This window comes from Urocitellus parryii, chromosome 10, assembly GCF_045843805.1.
Source record: "Urocitellus parryii isolate mUroPar1 chromosome 10, mUroPar1.hap1, whole genome shotgun sequence".
Lineage (NCBI taxonomy): Eukaryota > Metazoa > Chordata > Mammalia > Rodentia > Sciuridae > Urocitellus > Urocitellus parryii.
Genome location: NC_135540.1, coordinates 56,247,218 through 56,266,429, shown reverse-complemented (window position 1 = coordinate 56,266,429; position 19,212 = coordinate 56,247,218). Strand labels below are relative to the sequence as shown.

The 19,212-nt window shown below is 37.7% G+C and overlaps 1 protein-coding gene and 1 pseudogene across 1 annotated transcript in view; both read right to left on the bottom strand.

Moving 5' to 3' along the window:
• Mcub (mitochondrial calcium uniporter dominant negative subunit beta) overlaps window positions 1-19,212 on the bottom strand; it is a 107,389-nt gene that overhangs the window by 78,002 nt on the left and 10,175 nt on the right.
• On the bottom strand, window positions 9,677-11,208 carry LOC113175262 (torsin-1A-interacting protein 1-like; annotated as a pseudogene).

Sequence of the window (19,212 nt, the reverse complement as noted above, 5' to 3'; positions counted from 1 at the left end):
GTGTTATAAAGGCCATGGCTGAGAAACAAGTGGAAGGATCCCTCCGCCGTTGGACAGGAGTCAGGTGATTAGTAATATGCACTGAGCCCCTGCTCTGTGCAGTCCCTGTGCCAGACACTGGGGATACAAAAGTAAGCAGGATATGAACCCTGCCCTCATAGATCTTACTGATCAGAAGGTCCAAGAGATAAAAGCATCACATCATGTACAACCATAAGAATGGGAAGTTATACTCCGTATACATATGTCAAATATATTCTACTGTCATGTATAATAAGAAAAAAATTTAAATAAGTTATAGTTCAAAAAATTTTTTTTGAAAAAAAAAAGAAATATGCTAGGTACAGCAAGTTGCAATTAAACCTCACCTAGGAATTCATGGGAACAACACCAGTGAAGAGACTCAATTTAATAAAACAGTTGGTATTCAGGGCACAGTGATGCACACCTGTAATCCCAGCAGTTTGGGAAGCTAAGGCAGGAAGATAGGTTCAAAAGGCCAGCCTCAGCAACTTGGTGAGACCTTGTCTCAAAATTAAAAATAAAAAAGACTGGGATATAACGGTGGTAGGATGTCCTTGGGTTCAATCCCAGTATCATAAATAAATACATAAGTAAGTAAAAACAGTCCATAGCTGTACCTCAGTTTGCAATCATAATTCAGAAGGTGACTAACATGCAAGTTATTTGTAGGATTCTTCTCAATCATTGCTAAACCTAAAAGCTTTCTCTACTGCTTTAAAGTAATGCAAGTGGGACGTGAGCCGAGGTATCTGGCACAGGATCCAGATTTATAGAGAGGGAGAACATTTACTATGCCCAAACACATGCTGGGTTAGGGTGATCAAGTATTTTTCTGCAGACTTCCTTGAAAATTATTGCTGGGGGTGGGGAGTAAAGGCCACAGTGCAGTTAAGGAGCTAAACCAGCTCTGCTCTGCCCTCTGGCAAAGACAGTTCTTTGGAAACATTCACAGTACTCATTCACACAAGGAGGAACACCTAGGGCAGGCATAATAACCTTCATCTTGAAGTAAAAGAAGAAGACAAAGACCTTATACTTTAGGTTCTATCTTCCAAAGAAATTTAGAGGACATCAGTATTATCCTTTGAGGACTATCAGAAGAACGCCAACATGCTTACACAACTGCAAGAAGCACAATGTATTCATGTTAAAAAAAGACTGGCGTTTAAGTCCTGGGAATGTCATTGGGTCTGTTACTCTAATGACAACACATTGCTTTTTTTTTTTCACATAAGCAATTTTACCATCAATCAATGGTTTTCAAAGCAAGTTCCAAGAAATCTGCAGAGGGGACCTAAACCTGGTAGGGATTTCCAGAGGAAAAGCTAGACAGACCAGAGTCTGGAACCCCAACACCATTTATCACGGGTGCCTACTTTATGCTTTTTGTTGTGGGTTTCATCCTAACACACACCTTGAAATCAAGATTCTACTACTTAAATCTAAAAATCTTTCCTGATGGTTTATCACAATAAAAAAGTGGGGAACAAATTGGTAACCACAAATAATTATAAAATGTAGTGTTATAAGTCACTTTGCAAAAAGAACAAACATAGCTGGGCATGATGGTCCACACCTATAAATCCTAGATCCTCTGGAGGCTGAGGCAGAAAGATAAAAAATTCCACACCACCCCTGGCAACTTAGTGAGATTCTGTCAACTTAGTGACACCTTGTCTCAAAATATAAAGTAAAGGGCTGGGATGTAGCTCAGTGGTAAAACTCCCCTGTATTCAATCCCTAGTACAAAAAAAAAAAGAACAAATGTAGAAAGGAAGGAATTTCTCAACCAAATCAGAATATTAAATGTGAAATTCCAAGAAAGAAAAGTATCTAGATCAAGAGAGTCTTCTAATTTGATTATCTGAACCAGTTCAGAGTATAGGTTGATAATATCTAATTTGAAAAACCCCAATGCTCCAAAATGCAAAATTATTTGAACATTCATGTTGATTTTTCAGATTTGGGGGTTTGGGGATTAATCATGCTCAAATGGCAAAAACTGCACAAATATTCCAAAATTCAAAACCTCAAATCTGAAACACTTTTTGCCCTAGGCATTTCAGTTAAGGAATGTTCAATCCATATCACCTTTTAGAAAACATAAATTTACTCAAGAATTTAAAGAATTTTACAGGAGAGCCTGAAATGTAATTGAAAACTATTATCTAAACAATATTACAGCTGCATTATGAAATATTATGTAACCATGAAAATTATGTTTAGTAGGAGTTTCACAAATATGTTAACCACACATACCTTTAAAACTTTATAATGGGGCTGCAGTTGTAGCTCAGTGATAGAGTGCTTGCCTAGCACGTGGGTTCAATCCTTAGCACCCCATAAAAATAAACAAAATAAGAGCATGCTGTCTATCTACAATTACAAAGAAAATTTAACAACTTTATGATATAACTGGTATAATAAGTTTAATATAAAATTTATCAATTTTATTTTATAGTTCATAAAGATTGTATTTTTCTATACATTCTTCTAGTAGTTCTAGGTTTTCATATTGAGTTCTTAAATCCATGTGAAATTTTGTGAATGTATGAAAGGAATTTACACTTCTCTATTTCTCCAAATGCACAATCAATTATCCCCAAACCATTGACTCCGTAATCTACCCTTTTCTTACTGATCTGAAATTTCACTTTTATAATATACTACATTCCCATTTATACATAGCTTGTTTCATCCAATTCCTGATGCATCTAGATATTCCTAGATCAATGCTACACTTTTTAAGTTGGGTTTGCCTTAGATAACACCTGTAAGAGCAAGTTGCTTCTAACATTGTTCCTTTTTCAAAAACTTCTGTTCTATTTTTTTTCCTGATAAATTAGATAATGAAAAATCCTGTTGCAATGACTTTGTAGGTTTGATTATCAATTTTTCTTTAAAAAAGAGGAAATGTTTATTTGGGCTCAGGGTTTCAGAGGTCTCAGTCCATAGCCAACTCCTTTGCTTTGGGCACAAGATGAGGCAGAACAAATAGACAGAAGGGCATGAATGAGGAAAGTAGCTTAGGATATTGCAACCAAGAATTGGATAGGGAGTGCGCTCCCCTCACCAGGGACAAAATATAGACCCAAAGGCATGCCCCCAATGACCTACCTTCTCCAGACATACCCTACTCTGCCTACAGTTACCATCTGATTAATCCATATCAGTAAATCAAACCATTAATTAGGTTACAACTCTCATAATCTAATCATTTTATTTCTGAATATTCTTGCACTGTCTCACTCATGAGATTTTGGGGGGCACTGCATATCCATACCTTAACATTTCACCCCTGGCCCCAAAAGTTCATGCCTATTTCCTAATGCAAAATACATTTACTTCATTTCCAAGAATCCCATAGTCTTAAAAGTTGTAGCATTGATAAAGTCAAAGGCAAAGTCTCCTGTGAGACACAAGACAAACTCCCACTGTGAGCCCCTGTAAAAATAAAAAATAAGTTACATACATTCAATATATAATGGCCCAGAGTAAATATTTCTCTTCCACAAGGGAGAAACAGGGATAGAAAGAAGGGATGGAACCAAAGCAAGATCAAAATTCAGCTAGGCAAACAAGTTCTGCAGTTCCACATCCAGCATCTGGGCCATTTGGTATTGTGATGCTCTCTTCAAAGGGCTTATTTACCTCTGCGACTATGGCCTTGCTAGTTGTAGCCCACATGGCCTCCCTCTTGGCTTGTATCTGCTTGATTCCTGCAGCTTTCCTCATCAGATGTTCCAGGTTACCAGCATCTTTTACTCTGGGGAAGGGGTTTCTCAACTGTAGCTTTGGCTTCCTTCTCAGATCTTCATGCATCACTCTATCAGGGCAGGCTGCAGGGACTCCAACCCTGCTACATTGTGCCTGTAAAATCTTGGAGGAAACCTCCATGACCCACTAACTTTAGCATCCTGTCTTCCTACAGAACAAATATCATGTGGTTGCCACCAAGGTCTTTTATCATCTTAAGCAACAGCCAACCCTCTTGAACAATGTTTGTAGCAGCATCTGAATTCCTGGGCAGTTGAGCATGGTGGAAAAACTTCCTGGGACCCTCTGTGCAAGCAGGATGCCCCATGGCCTCTTCTCAGAGGAATTTTTACTTGTAAACCCTTGAGTCTGAGATGAGTATTGACTTGGCAACTGCTGAGAGGTCCTCAAGCCAGCTTTACTATTGTTTCTGGCTAAAGTACTTAGCATGTTTTTAGTGGCTATAATCTATTTAAAAACCATAGTTTCCTTAGCCCCAGTTTTACTTGCAATTTACTGGCCAAACTTCAAGTTTTTCAAATATTTATTCTTTGCTTTCTGTTGTTGATTATCACAGTAAACTTGGCTAAAAGTTGCCAGTAATATTCACCCACCGTGTAAATGCTGTGCTGCCTTGAAATTTCCTCCACCAAATTAGTCCATCATCTTTCAGTTCAACCATACAGAAAGTCTCAGGACATGAACAAAATGTAGACAACTTCTTTGCCAGAATATAAAATGAATGGCCTTGAGTTCAATTTCCAATAGTCCTCCTTTTCTTCTGAAACCTCATGGGCCTAGTCTTTACTGTCCACAGTCCTATCAGCATTCTGGTCTTCTCATCAGAATCACCCATTGAGCTCCATTTACAATATTCTAAAACTTTTCCAGCTTGCATCTCTAAACTTTTCAAAAATTCCTCTACCCACAAAGCAGCCCCAAAGGTTTCTGAACCACGTGGGGTCAGAGTAGTCACAGCAGTGACCCCATTTCTCAGTATCACTTTCTGTTTCAGTCAGCTTTTTGTGTTTCTGTGACCAAAAGACTTTACCAAAAAAAAAAAAAAAAAAAAAAAAATCTTGGAGAAGGAAAAGTTTATTTGGTGCTCACATTTTCAGAGGTCTTAATCCATAGCTGGCTGACTCCATAGCTCTGGGCCCCAGATGAGGCAGAATATCATGGTGGAAAAGCATGGTGGAAGAAAGCAGCTCAGGAAAATAAGAAAGCAGAGAATTCATTCTTCATATCCTACTCAATCCCGACAAAAATCTTGAGTTACAAAACTTGTAGACAACTATTTAAAGCAGGAGTTAAGGTAGGCGCAGTAGCACACATCTGTAATCCCAGCTACTTGGGAGGCTAAGGCAGGAGGGTTGGATGTTCAAGGCCAGACTCAGCAACTTAGTGAGGCCCTAAGCAACCTACCTAGACCTAGACCCTGTCTTGAAATGAAAAACAAAAAGGGCTGGAGATGTAGCTCACTTGTAAAGTGCCTTTGGGTTCAATCCCCAGTACCTAATAAATAAACAGAAACAGGGTTAAAATGCAAAGTCTAGGAACTAGTGGAGTGGGTGGTTGAAAGCTCTCATAGTGACACAGCCCCAGGCGCTTGTCTTCTTGACAGCCATGACAGTAAGGCCAAATGACTTACTTCACACTTACAAGCCAACAGAAAGATGTTAATGTGTAAGGAGAGAGATTTGTGTCTGTACTGAAACTGACAAATGTAGCCCTTCATAAGAGATAAAAATAGCAGAGGACTCTTCGATGGGAATGGGATCATGGCTGTGTCCAATACCAAACTTTTCCAAAAGCTGATGGTTTTAGCTGAAGAATACAAACATCAAAGTCTCCACAGAAAACACAGAAGTGTCTTGTTTGGTTGACACAAAGTAAAATGCACCGACTTTAGTGACAGACATGGTGCTCTTTCTCACTGAAGTCAAAGAAGCTTCTCAGATGCTGCCCAAGGAAATAGTTACCGGCCAATACACATCATCATAGCAAAAAGAGAGACAGTTACAGGTTGCAAAATTTCATCCTGACCTCCATGTGTCATCTTTTAACAGAAATATTTTTAAATATGAGAAACAGTTGATACCTTTTATATATATATATAATTTGCCAGTTAACCTGCCATTAATTCTACCTTGCCCTTCTCTTAAGACACTAAAGTCAAGAGGCCATCAAGAATTTGTAATTCGACTTCTACAGCTGAAAAGGTAAAGCTCCTGCTGAACTAAGCAATTAAAATTAGCTCCTTAAACAAATGAACATTTTTAGATCTGTTCATTAGATACCAGATGCAGCTCTAAGGTTTCTGTACTTTAGCTCATATTATAGCCATTAACCACTTGGGATTTTGCTTCTAATTATTTCAAATCAAATAAAATATCTAACAAGTTTTTTATTTTCTTCTGTGAGAATTTTTTCAGTACAATCAAGGCAGCAAAGTCACCACTTAGGAAATATTAAAAGGTACTTTTGAGTTTAATTTTCTATAAAGTTTCTAGCAGAAGCTTGTATCTGTTTTTATATGGGCCCATTTCTTAGAAAAGGTTAAGTTTTTGATCACAGTAACTATGCAACCCTTCCACAGTGTTATAAAGGAGTCATTTAAAGGATATTTCTCATTTAAAATTTTTTTCTTTGCAGTGCTATGATTTGAACCCAGGACTTCACACATGCTGGGCAAGTATTCTATCACTGTGATACACTCACAGCCCTAGAATCTTGGGCCTCAGGGTATAGCTCAGTGGTACAGCGTATGCTTAGCATGTGTGAGGCCCTGGGATGAAGACCCAGCACCCTGCTGCCAAAAATAAATCATTTCCCATTAGCTTTTATTTAAAACTTGTTGTAAAAGTAACTTTTGAAAAAGTTTTATGTTACTTTATAGAGATTTGTTACTTTATAGAGATTTTTCCCTCTCATTTTCACTTAGGCTTTAAGTGTCATTTTTATCTTGATCCATTCTCTGAATAAACTCAAAGTTGACTGTAGTACACAATTTTTTTGGTTTTTGATTTTCTTGTTTGTGTGTTCTGTTTTGTTTGGTACTGGAGATTGAACCCAGGGTCGCTTTACCACTGACTTATGACCAAGTCCTATTTTTTAGTATTTTTTATTTTGAGACAGTGTTTTCCAAATTATTGAGGGTCCCGCTAAATTGACCAGGCTGGCCTCAAATTTGTGATCCTTCTGCCTTAGCCTCCCAAGTTGCTGGGATTACAGGTGTGCACCACTGTGCCTGGCTACACAAATCTTTCCTATGTGGCAGTGAGTAGAAATTTTACACTCTTATAGGGTGTTTAGTAAATTCAGAACTCTGTTCTCCTTCTTCAAATACATTAATCATCATTTGCCAGAAAAAGTATCATAAATTTACCTATCCACAATGCAAATGCCACCTCTTCCATGAAGCACCCTTGAGCAAGTGCAGAACCTGAACAATTCTATGTGGTGGTCCTGATTTGCTTGACATGTTGGGTTTAATCAGAGTTTCAAATAAATATGCTGTGGAAGAAATCCAATCCACACACTTTGGATTTAAAATTCAAAACTATGAATTTTAAAGTACAAAACAAAAATATCACATACAGTCCCTGACCTCAGAAAATGTTCAGTCTAAATGAATTAAAAAGTACAAATCACAGAAAAATCAGCGGTCTTCATAACATAATCAATGGCAATGAAAACAGTCAAATCAAGTTTTAGATGAAGAGTTATTAAGGAATACTAGAGGCTGGACTCTAATGGACAGGATCTGGATATGCAAACAGAAGGAAACTAGGATATGGAAATTCTGATACCTTCAACTAGATGTGTTTTCTAGTTATTTGTTTCATTCATTTTATCTCTAAGAATTAAGTAGATTGCCTTCATGGGATTAATCTTGGGTTTGCCCAAGTCTAGTTTATTTTGGAGCTTTATAAAAGAGAGGAGAAAAATGGGGCAATATAATTTTATTGCCCGTACAGGATTAATTATGAGAATCTGTATTTAAGCCCTGGCTCCACTACTTATTAATTATGTAAATGTTTTAGCATTCTTAGGTTTCAAATTTGCCCATCTATGAAAGATAAATAACTGTATGACAATGCCATGTAGCAATTACATGAGACTCTGAGTATAGTGAGTAATTTGTAATGCTACTCTTAACAAGTTATCACATTTTCATACATTGGTCAACCATTCAGATTTCAAGAACTACATTACTATAAATTAGTTCATGTGCATTTCAGGGAATAACTTCAAAATGTAAGACGCTGAACTATTTTCCTTGCAGCGGTGAGGGTGGGGGCTGACTGACTGAAAGGAGATAATATCTTGCTACAAATACAATACTAATCCCAATTATTTTGAAGTTCTTTGCCCAATATTCTGATTATTTAAAGTTGCACTTGACATCTGACTTTTTGAAGAATTAAAGTATTTTAATTAATTAAAGTTAATTAATTTCCTTTTCTGTAAAACCAACTGCTTCGTTATTGTTCTTTTAAACTAAAAAAAGTAAGCTTATTTAAATTACTAAAATAGCTTTTAGAGTCATTTACACATCAGCTGTTTCAATTATTTATCCTGAAAAACATAAAATTACTGGGGTCGGTGAAATATTTAATAAAAATATTTCTCCATATAATATGCTTATATAAAATAAGCCATTTCCAAAACTCCTGTTTTATAGAGGATTCTCTATAAAATAAATCAGATTATCTGACTAGTTAGCAACAAATTAAAATAAAGGGTATAGATTTATGAATACTGACAGTCCTAATGGAAAGAAATTAGACTACTCTCTGCTACCAGTTGTGAGACCCTCAAAGAGTAAATGATAAAATTAGTGACTGCCTTTAATACTCTAAAAACAATCGTTTCATTAAAGGCCTGTGGCCAAAATAGGTTAAGTCCAGAATTATAAGATTTTATAAAAATCAAAGAAGTTGAAAGGTTTGAGAAAGCTCATTTAGATGCAAAGTTACAAGTAAAATACTACAGCACTATAGAAATACATCTAACATTCTTTACTTGTGGTAAGTTTACTATCTTTTTGGCTTGAGGCACTCTTAATAAAATTAGTCATGTGAATAGTAAATCTTTAGATTTGTGTCAGAGTGTCACAAAAGGACTTAGACTAAAAAAAAAAAAAAAAAAAAAAAGGGCAAACAGAAAATTAAACCCTTCTTCAATAGCCCAGGATAGCTGGTTAACAAACTGTGTGCCAATTTCTGAAACCATATTGCTTATTAAAAAACAAACAAACAAAAAAACTAAACTTCTGGTTAAGTCTAATAAACTGCTCTGAATTTACATGCCCTTATCAGTCAAATGAACAAATATATTAACCCTCATGGTATATAGGCTTTACAAATCCTTGGGAGAATCAAGAATTTCATCTTGAAGGCTTTTTCTCTTCTGTTGTATTTTCCACAATTCCTCTCTTCTCTTTCCTCCTGCTCACCCTCCAAAAACAAAAGAGAAATACACACCCAGATAACTTCTCATTACTTTTGTTCCTACAAGCAGAAGCTGATTAGGAAACTCACACCTCAACAGTATAAAAGGAACCATAATGGGAAAGTCTGTGGTTATAATCAGAGAGCTGCCTTACTAATAACAAACACGAGAAATCTAAGTTAAAAAGCAGGGACTGTTCCTTGGAAAGGAGCCTAACTCCTCTCACTGGCACACTGCAGCAATAAAGACAGTCCAGAACCAAAACAGATCCTCTACCGGATGCATATAATTTATTCTCCTAAATACCCTTAACACAGCTCTCAATAGAAATAGAGAAATGATTTTCACAAGTCACGGATAATTAGGTCAAATAAATGATACAGATGATCCATGAACTTCCTTTAAAAAGAAACCAGTTCTTTCAAAAAGTGCTCTGAATTTTGTCTCTGGATACAAAGTATTGAAAAATTCTCAGAACCCGAGACATGATTTTCTCTTCTTTCACCCATTAGAAGCAGATTCCCCTTTTCAGGGCATTTTCTGGTTGCACAGGCAGGACTAAGTAAGAAATTCATCTTCAGAGCCCATCCAGTTTGTCTGGGTCCATGTGATTGTAAGATCTGGGTGTGCTAGAGTTGGTGAAATTGACTTTGAAGAAATCTCTCACTTTTTCTTCAATTTCCTTTAAGCCTAGACTGGTTCCAAGTGTCTCCTCCTCCAATAGGACAGTCAGAACAATGGCTACATCTTTGAAGGTTGCATTTTCATAGTCACAATATTTATAGAAGATCAAAGTAGTGTTTGCAGGCAGCAACTTGAAGCGGTGTACCAATGCAGCTTTCTGGCCATTTCTGAATCCACTGCTCAGCTGCCGATCTACCTCTAGTTTGACAACATCACTGTCTTGAGCAGCTTTGCCTGTCCCATCAATCCAGATGGCACGGGCACCATGGGAGGAAGAATAGGCATCTGCAATTTGTTCACTCAGACACTTAAGCACTTCTTGGGCATCTCGAGCAGCAGTGAGCAGCAAGACAGAAGGCTGATTCCAAGGATAGGAACTATTAAGATGTTTTTCCAGGAACATTTGGCTCCTTTTCCACAGGTTCTCATTTTGACCTTGGTACTTAGTCATAAGTTGTTGCATCTGGTTTTGGAATTCTTGAATAGCAGTGGTTCCTACCTCAGAAGTATGAAGGATCCAAAATCTCCCGAAGGCGAGAATAACTAAAACAGCCACTACCCCCGTTTCCTCTTGACAAAAGATTTGTTTGTTCAGTCATTTGTTGGCTGGCTGGATGTTGATGGAGAGTGGTTTCTAAACGCTGATTTCTGAACACTGTTATTTTGCATCCTAGTCCTCATTCTTACATTTTATTCAATACATTCCTGAGGATTTTTTTTATATATCCTGAGCTCAGAACTGAAGATTGTTTTTCATAAGCTGTGAAGTTTTGACTTTGTGATAATCTCCAAAGTGATTCTGAATGTTGACCAGTTGATCTCCAGATTCAAAAGAATCCCTGGATCTGACCTTTATGGTAGTGACATCACCGTAAGAGCTATCTTGATCATCATCTTTGGTTTCTCCTTCTTTGGAGAACTGACCTTTTGCAGGACACTGGCCATTTCTAATTCACTCATTTTAGTATTTCTGTTGGTTTTGTAAGCTGAATCACATCTTGGGTTTCTTAGAGAGGGGCTACATAGGCGAATTACAGGATCTTCACTTGCCACTGCTGGAGCCTCTTGTGTTCTCCTGTCCATTTTTTTTGAGACTGTATGGCTTTTAATGGTTTGGTAAGACGGTTCATCCTTTTCAAAGAACTGTGAGTCCTGTAACCTTCTCCTGGTCATAATCGGTGACATTGGCTATAGCGGAAGCTGTTTTAAGTGCTGCTGCAGAAGGCGGGTAGCTCTTCATCTCTTCATCTTGGCTTCCTGGGGTCGTGGCTGACTCTGCTGTGGAGACTGAAGGTCCAACTGCTTCTTTTGACAGAAAAAAAGAGTACACGTGGAACTTTATTCAGCAGTTTATTTAATTATCTGTTTCCTTGGAACCTCTAAAGTAAATTTTAAGAAATTTTATACTTTTATATCTTTAACATGAAACTAGTATGACTAGGTCATCTTTGTGGTATCTTTTAAAATTTAATTGCATAATTCTTATGGAATTCAAGCATTCATTTTCAAATGTGAATCAAGTTTTAGCAACATCTGAAGCTCTTCTTCAATTGAATCAACATAATCAAAACCTGAAGAGATAATGCTTTGTTTGTTTTCAAAGTAAGAGACATACCTCTACAACAAAGCAGACTAGCTATTGGGGGTTCAGGTCTTACAGGAGACAGGTGGGGTTTGGGCCTTGGTTGCTTCATCAGTTGATAGAAGTACAGCGGTAATACTGGCACTTCCTCCCAGGCAAGAGCTTTTGACAGTGTATGGCACATGCTGAATATGAGCTATCATTATATATTATTATTAATGAAATGAAGGGGGTGCTGAATTCAATAGCTGGGAATATAATATGTATATATGGGCTTGCTCATTCATTAAGCACTAAAGTCTTAGCCTGGATTCAGAATTTTACAATGTCAGTTCTAATAAATGTTATAATGTTAATGTTTAAAGGAACAATTAATAATTTCTGAGTATCTGGCTTGGCCCTTGACTCAGGGTTATGGCCCTAACTCCTTCTGGCACCTCTTTCCCCACCTATATCAGTCCCAGGTTACTGCACCATCCCTAATGGTTCTCCTATACCCTCATCTCTGTGAATAATCCTTTGTATGGAAACTCTTTTTTAATTATCCTAATCTGACTGGGCCATCTGTTTCCTGTTGGGACCATGAATTATGCAATCACTTGACACTCTCCCTAGCAGTCTAGGGAGTTTCCATACCATGCTATCCTTTATGCTTTCACTAGTATCCCTTTTTTTCCCCAATCTGATAACCACTCCCCCCAAAAGAAAATGTTTTCCTTTGTCTTATTGTTTTTGCAATTCTTTGCTACCAATGAGGCTGATCTTTCTTTATATGTTTATTTATCATTTTCCTCTTTTTAGAATCACTCATGTCCTTTGCCCACTCTCTACCAAGATCTTAGTTTTTTGTCTCATTACTTCACATATATTTATTATTTGTACCACAGGAATAAACATTTACTTAGTTTAAGCAAGAATGGAAATTTACCCAAAGGACACAAGTATGTCTCTCATGGAGCCTAAATAGAAGGATTCAATGAAACCTTGGGAATGGACCGTAATTAGGGACTAGAGAGTAATACTGGGGCAAGGGAGTCCTCTTGATCCATATTTTATTCTCCTCCACTCTGTACATCAGCATTATTCTGCATGCTACTGTGAATTGATTTTCACTGTTCTCTGGTCTGTATGATAGAACATGGTCACTACCTAACAACTTCAGGTAAGATTCCACTATTCAAAAGGGCCGCTGGTGGAGTTAGGAATCCTAGACTCAATTCCATATTCCTGGGTCAGGTGATAAATTGAATGAAGGTCATGTTGTACTAAGATGGCCAATTCTGCTGAATCATGTAGATAAGAGTAAGGAAGTTCCCAGAAAAGCAAAGTGACAGGTGGAAACCACAAAGCTGTTTTCTAAAGTTTCAAAATCAAGAACATTACTACACAAAACATTATATCACCAATTTTAATGGTCACTATTGCACCTATGAAAGACTTTTTTATAATGCCTAAAGCTTTAAATACATAGCCATAAATATGAAGATATTTCCTCCTAACCCAGTACATTCCATTGGTAAAATTTCTCTCCCAGAAAGATTTGACTTTGATGTTTTCCCACAATTGCAGGCATTACAACTACTGTTGATTACAAGGCTTACTCACTGGCACAAATGCCAACTTCGTTAATTAAATGGCAGTACAATCTCACTAAACAGAATAAACTAATTAAATGAATATGCTTGGATTCATTATAAAGTGAATTCATATGGAAAGAAGGCCCATAACTTGAGAGCAGAGCAGCCAAGCTTAAGCGACAGTCATGGGCAGAGTGCTGACACTGCTTCCACACATATTCAAAACCCAAACCTTTCACAGAAAGATTAATAATTCTATAAAAATAAAAGCCTAAAACAAAACCATTCCCATTAAGTAGTTACTGCACTGTAACAATCCAAAACTTTTTCTTGATGGGCAAAGAAGGTGGCAAAGCAGGAGTGGGAAGTGCAAGGGATGGATGGCATCTGGCTAATTTCTAGCTAGGCATCTCAGTGAATCAATTTCTAAACTTCAGTAGCTTTTGACTTTGTGATGGATATCAAAGCTGGGTACCTACGGGACCTCTGAGTACACGGGGGATGAAAGGAAGTGTAGGGATCAAGATCACCTCACCTCATCTTCTTTTGATGTGGGTCAGTCCTAGGTCCCAATTTCCCTTATTCAAGTCCTCTTCTTGGCTTCTTCCTATTTTTAGCCTACCTTCCTCACACATGTGTAAGCCTCATAATTTTTTCAGATCTCCATGTCTGATGTAATCCATGTTTGATTTGGATTCTAAGTTCCTGGAACAGCCAAGTGATGCTTCCTTGATTTCTGTTCTGGTAAACTATCACTCCAATACTAGTGCCCTGACCATGGTCTAGCCTTGTCTCCCATTTCACCTTGACTTGACCATCTTGGCCATGTTCAGGTGCAGCAGTCACCACCTTCAAGTGCTGCACAGGTGCTGAGGTGGTACCTCACCCCTCCAATATCACTGAAAACCATTAATGGTTACCAATGTATTGCCTGTCCGCTTTAAATTCACCCATGTGACTGCTCTGTGAAAATGGATCTGGGCCTTTAAGTACTTTTCCTTTGTGGGCTGGCAGTGAAGTCTTGTCAACAGAGGGCACTGGAGGGACACTGAAGAAGGAAAGGGGTTTCTTCCTGGTTCTGGTGTAATCCCTTTACAGGCTCCAGGGACACTGGACCCCACCCTCTCCATGGCTTCTCCAGCACCAGGCTCCCACAGTACTGGTGGGTCCTCCAGTGGTTTCTAGCTTCTGCCTCTGTTCTTCTGGTAACACAGGAGTCCTGTACTCCAAGAAGTAGTCTACTGATCAACAGCCAGAAGGACAACCCGTTCCTTACACTGAGCTGAATTCTGCTGACCTATCTACCCAATCTTAGAGTGGTTTCCTTGCTCTAAAGCAACACAGAACGACTAACTTCAGAGGACACCGTCTCAGATGTCTGAATACAAATAGCTTACTTTCCCTTTGCTTTCTTTTCACCAGATTAAAAACATGCAGCCCCTTGAATCATTTCCTACATGAATCCTCCACATCTTTTTATCGCCTTCTTGACACACCTCCCCCTTCATCGACATGTCAGTATCCTTTTTAAAGTACTGCCTATTAATAAAACACAACACCCCTAATGCAGTCTGACAATCCTGATATAACATAGTAACGGAACTATCGCCTGCTGTGACCACGATGCTGCATTTCCTTTCAATCTGTGAGGTACCACACTGGTGTTCTGGAACCCCACATTCATGGGTGGCACAAAGGTGAACTGAAACACAGATCCTTTGCACACAATGACCAGGTCAGGATGTGCTCATTCTTATACTGTTCTCCCCCATTAAGGGAAACTACCTTTTTCTAGCATTGCAAAGTTGGCTTTCTTTTAGGATCTTTAAAGCAATATATGCTTACCAAGACCAGATTACTCCACTGCAGTGTAGGATAAGGAAAATAAGCCTATAGAAAAAGACACGTGATATACAATGATCTTTTATGTTTTGACATTGCCAGGTCAGGTACAGTTTATATCAGTAATAATAGTATACACTTGTAGAATTACATATATATGTATATATTACATAGTATAACCCTTTAGAACAATGCTTTAATTGAAGCCTTGCAACATTTCACAATTATGTAGCGTCCAAGTTCAAGGATGTGTATTACAGCAATGTGTCATTTCATTGTATAAAATAATAATTATATGTAAGTACCATGAAAAGTAATAGGAAAGGAAAACATTTCTAATAATGCAAAGTAATACATTTAATGCTGTTCAATAGCGATATCCAAGCCTGATAAATTAAAATTAAAAAGCACATGTCTAAACCTAAAAATTGTGATTAAGTAAACAATGTGGTAAGGAAACACTATACAAGGTTAAGCTAATAATTATTTCTAATATACCCTGAACTAGTGGATTAGTTTCGGTTTCATACAACATACAAACATAACTTTTATTCTAAGACACAGTAAGTTGGCATCTTTCAAACAATGTAGGATTTCTTTTTAGACTATGACCTACAAAATGCCATTAAATTCATGCACTAAATACTCATGACACTTTTATAACTTTTACTATTGTTCATTCACCTATTAAGAACAATTCCTGTAAAGGAAGCCCTTCCCTCAAATCTCAATGTCAGCATCTTTTCTTAGCTGTATCTTTTCTTCCTTATCAGATATCATTACATAAACTTAAATTCTGGCTTCGAGTTCTAACTGAACCATGATAGCTATTTCTCTCTCTTTCTTAGCTTAGAATGTACATGTGAGACTATCCCCCTTCCTATTAAGTTACAGCCTGGAGGGCAGCTTATAACGAGCCCAGCAAGGGGTCAAATGCTCCTGCTCTAGCACAAAGTAAAAATGCTGATGTTCCACCATTTCCTTTTTACTTTTTTTTTTTTTTAGAAAGAAATGAAATTTTTCTGTAAATATCTATTTCTAGGAACCCCTTATAATTGGGGATCAATAGTGCCTTGGAAATTTTGCAATACCAAAAAGAAAACTACCCTGTTTCTGGCTAAGAGGACAGCGGCATATACAGCTAAATGTCCACTGAAATTCTTTCTTCTTCCACAAGTTTTACTGGACCTGTAATACCTCTCCAAACCTATCCCATAGTACCTTGAGAGACTAAAAACTCTCTGCTTTTTTAACTTTGGAAGCCAAGTGTAGAATATGACAGAAGAATAGGTCATCTTAGGTCCCTGCATGACTAAATGTGGAGCACAGCTACTGCTTGATCCATAAAGTTCATCTCAGAACCATTTACTAAAAGAGAAAACTTAAGTCTGTTAATAATATAGACTTTTAATTATTATTGAGTCTTTTTGTTTCAGCAATGCAGCTTATTCTAAACAATAAAGACATAGAAAAGTCATTTTTGGTTAAAAAAAAATAAAGGCTTGTGGAAGTAAAACCAGGAAAAACATACATACTTACCAGAGTTCTAATTTGGGCCCAGAAGAAAGGCAAGTCACATCCCTGGCTTAATAATAATTCTAAAGAGAAATAAACCTATTAGAATAAACACCTGTGATAGTCTACAAATTTCCTCTTAAACATTCTCAAAGCCTTCACCTTTTCATCCATTATGCCACTTTTCCAATAATTAAAACTCAGCACAGGACTCTGATTCGTCCCTCAACTTTAGACAGCAACTCATTCCACAGCTTAGTCCCAGCCTTCTCATTCTCTTCTCTCATACATGCAGGGCACGGAGGCCTCATGGTTAGGTATAAGCCTAACTACAGAAAACTGTTGAAATTGCCACACATCTCACACTCCATTGTAACTGATTCTTATTATTCCAGCTCCATGTACAGTACCATGATTTGATGATGTATCCTTTTTAAAGTACTCACTTAACTCATCCCACTATACATACATTGGATTTCTAGACCTGAATAAGTCTTCTGTCATAACACTTCTATCACTACTATTAAAATATATAGAGTCTATAGACCAGGGGTTGGCAAACTACAGTCTATGAGCCATATCTGCTGCCATTATTTAAAATAAATTTACCGGCACACAACTATGCCCATTTACTTAAGCACCTACTTTTATACTACAATCGCACATTTGAGTAGTTGAGACAAAGGCAGAGGCTGCAACCCCTCCAGTGTTTATCATCTGGACCTTCACAGGACAAGTTTACCAACCCTTGGTATAGATCAACATTTCTCATGATAGCACTCTTCTCGTACCTCATTCATTTAACACAACTACATGCACCTATACTAGCAAAACAAATCCAAAAATATATATGCCCAAAGATATAAAAGATGTGATTCCTGCTCTTCAGGAGTTACAATGCATAGAGAAAGAATACGCGTGGGAGAGACAGACATGTCTATATAACAGCACACAAAAAACTCTAACACAAGAGAATATTTGAGTACCAAATGAACAGTAAAAAGAATAAACACTATATGCAGACATAATAAGGAAAGGCTTTATTTAGTGAAGTCGTAATGTCAAAGTTGGACTGCTAACCAGAAATGAAATGGGTGTGTGGAAGCCAAGTGACCACAAGGTAAATAGTTATGCTCTATAAAATAGCCCACATCCATGTCTTGGTTGTTCTTCTCTTCCAGGTTTTAACTCTGGGTAACTAAGCTTGGGGCTTCTGCAGTATCACTTTTTGAGAGCTTCCAATAACATCCCTCTCATTATGTCTCAATTTCTTAAAGACTCTTGACTGGCCTGGTCCACTGCTAGACAAGATACAGGCAAACATGCTATAACACACAGACCTCAAAATACAATGGAACTCAAACAAAAGGGACATTTGTTTTTTGAGTAGGTAGGCAGGTGGGGGCAACTGTGAGATCATCTATGTATCCCTTCTATCTAGTTGTTCTACCATCCTCTGGAGGGTTGTATACCACTTACACAAGGTCCAAGCTGAGTCGCCCCTTCCATATCTTTACCATGACCCATTAGAAAGGATAAAAAGGAAGAGAGAGAGATCAGCTTTACAACTGAAAATGTGAACTAGAAGTCATATATATCACTTCTATGTTATGCAGGAGATCCAGAACTTGGCCACATGCCAACATCTGGGTGCAAAGAAGGCTGAGGAATGTAGCTTTGAGGAACATTCTAATCTGCTAGAGACAGAGTGACAAGATTGGTTTTGCCTGAGGAAACAGGCTATGAAGTAACAGGATATCACATAATCCATCCCCAGCCTAATTTCTGAATGTGGTGTTTCTCAAACTGAATTCTATGGACCACCATTCTGGGAAAAGTCACTGGGAATCTTGTGGGATAAAAGAGGTCTGTGATCAAACTATTTTCCATCCTTAGATTGTCCCAATGTGCATAAAAAAAGGAAATTTTCCAAAAGTTTGCAGCAGATGAACCTATTTAGCTTAGTATGATTTAGCCCAGAATTCTTCAAACTTATAAAAGGAGAGGCTTTGTTCTCCTGGAATATCCATTAACATTCTACAAAACATATTCTGCAGCATATCAGTTTGTGACACAGAGTTTAATATAATAAGCATAGTTCCTGTACTAAAAAATTTTAATGTAATATCTAAAATTCTAATAGAAGCCAAATCAAGGACTACACCTCACAGGGAATACTTCCTGCAGCCAGATCAGACTGCTCACAGACAACACTTTCAGACTCCACTCTCTGTACTCTTTGTTTCTTTCTTTTTCTTTCTTTTCTTTTTTGCTGTAGATGAACACAATGCCTTTATTTATCTATTTATTTATTTATTTGTATATGGTGCTGAGGATGGAACCCAATGCCTCACCTGTGCTAGGCAAACGCTCTACCACTGAACTACAACCCTAGCCCCCTGATGTTTTTTCTGACCTTTTAAAATATGCCTGCCAAAGCCTTACCCTGCTTTGTTCCTTCTCTGAATTCTTCTAGGATTTATTGTCTCTAATATTTATTTGACCCTCGTGGGCCAACTGAAGACAGAATATATCTCTTCTTAACATGTAGGCACCTTTTTATCTTCCATGTAGATTTTAAGGGCCTGAACACAAGCCTTCAGCTTTGACACCAACTACCCAAACTCCTCCACTGAGGCCTCAGGGCAGAGGCAGAAAGGAAATAGGAGCAATTAAAAGGTGACAGACTTGGACTTAAAAATGAAAGATCAGAAGCATGAGAATCTGGACCTGAAACCCACAGTAAACCACCTGGGGGACTTAGAAGCCAATTTT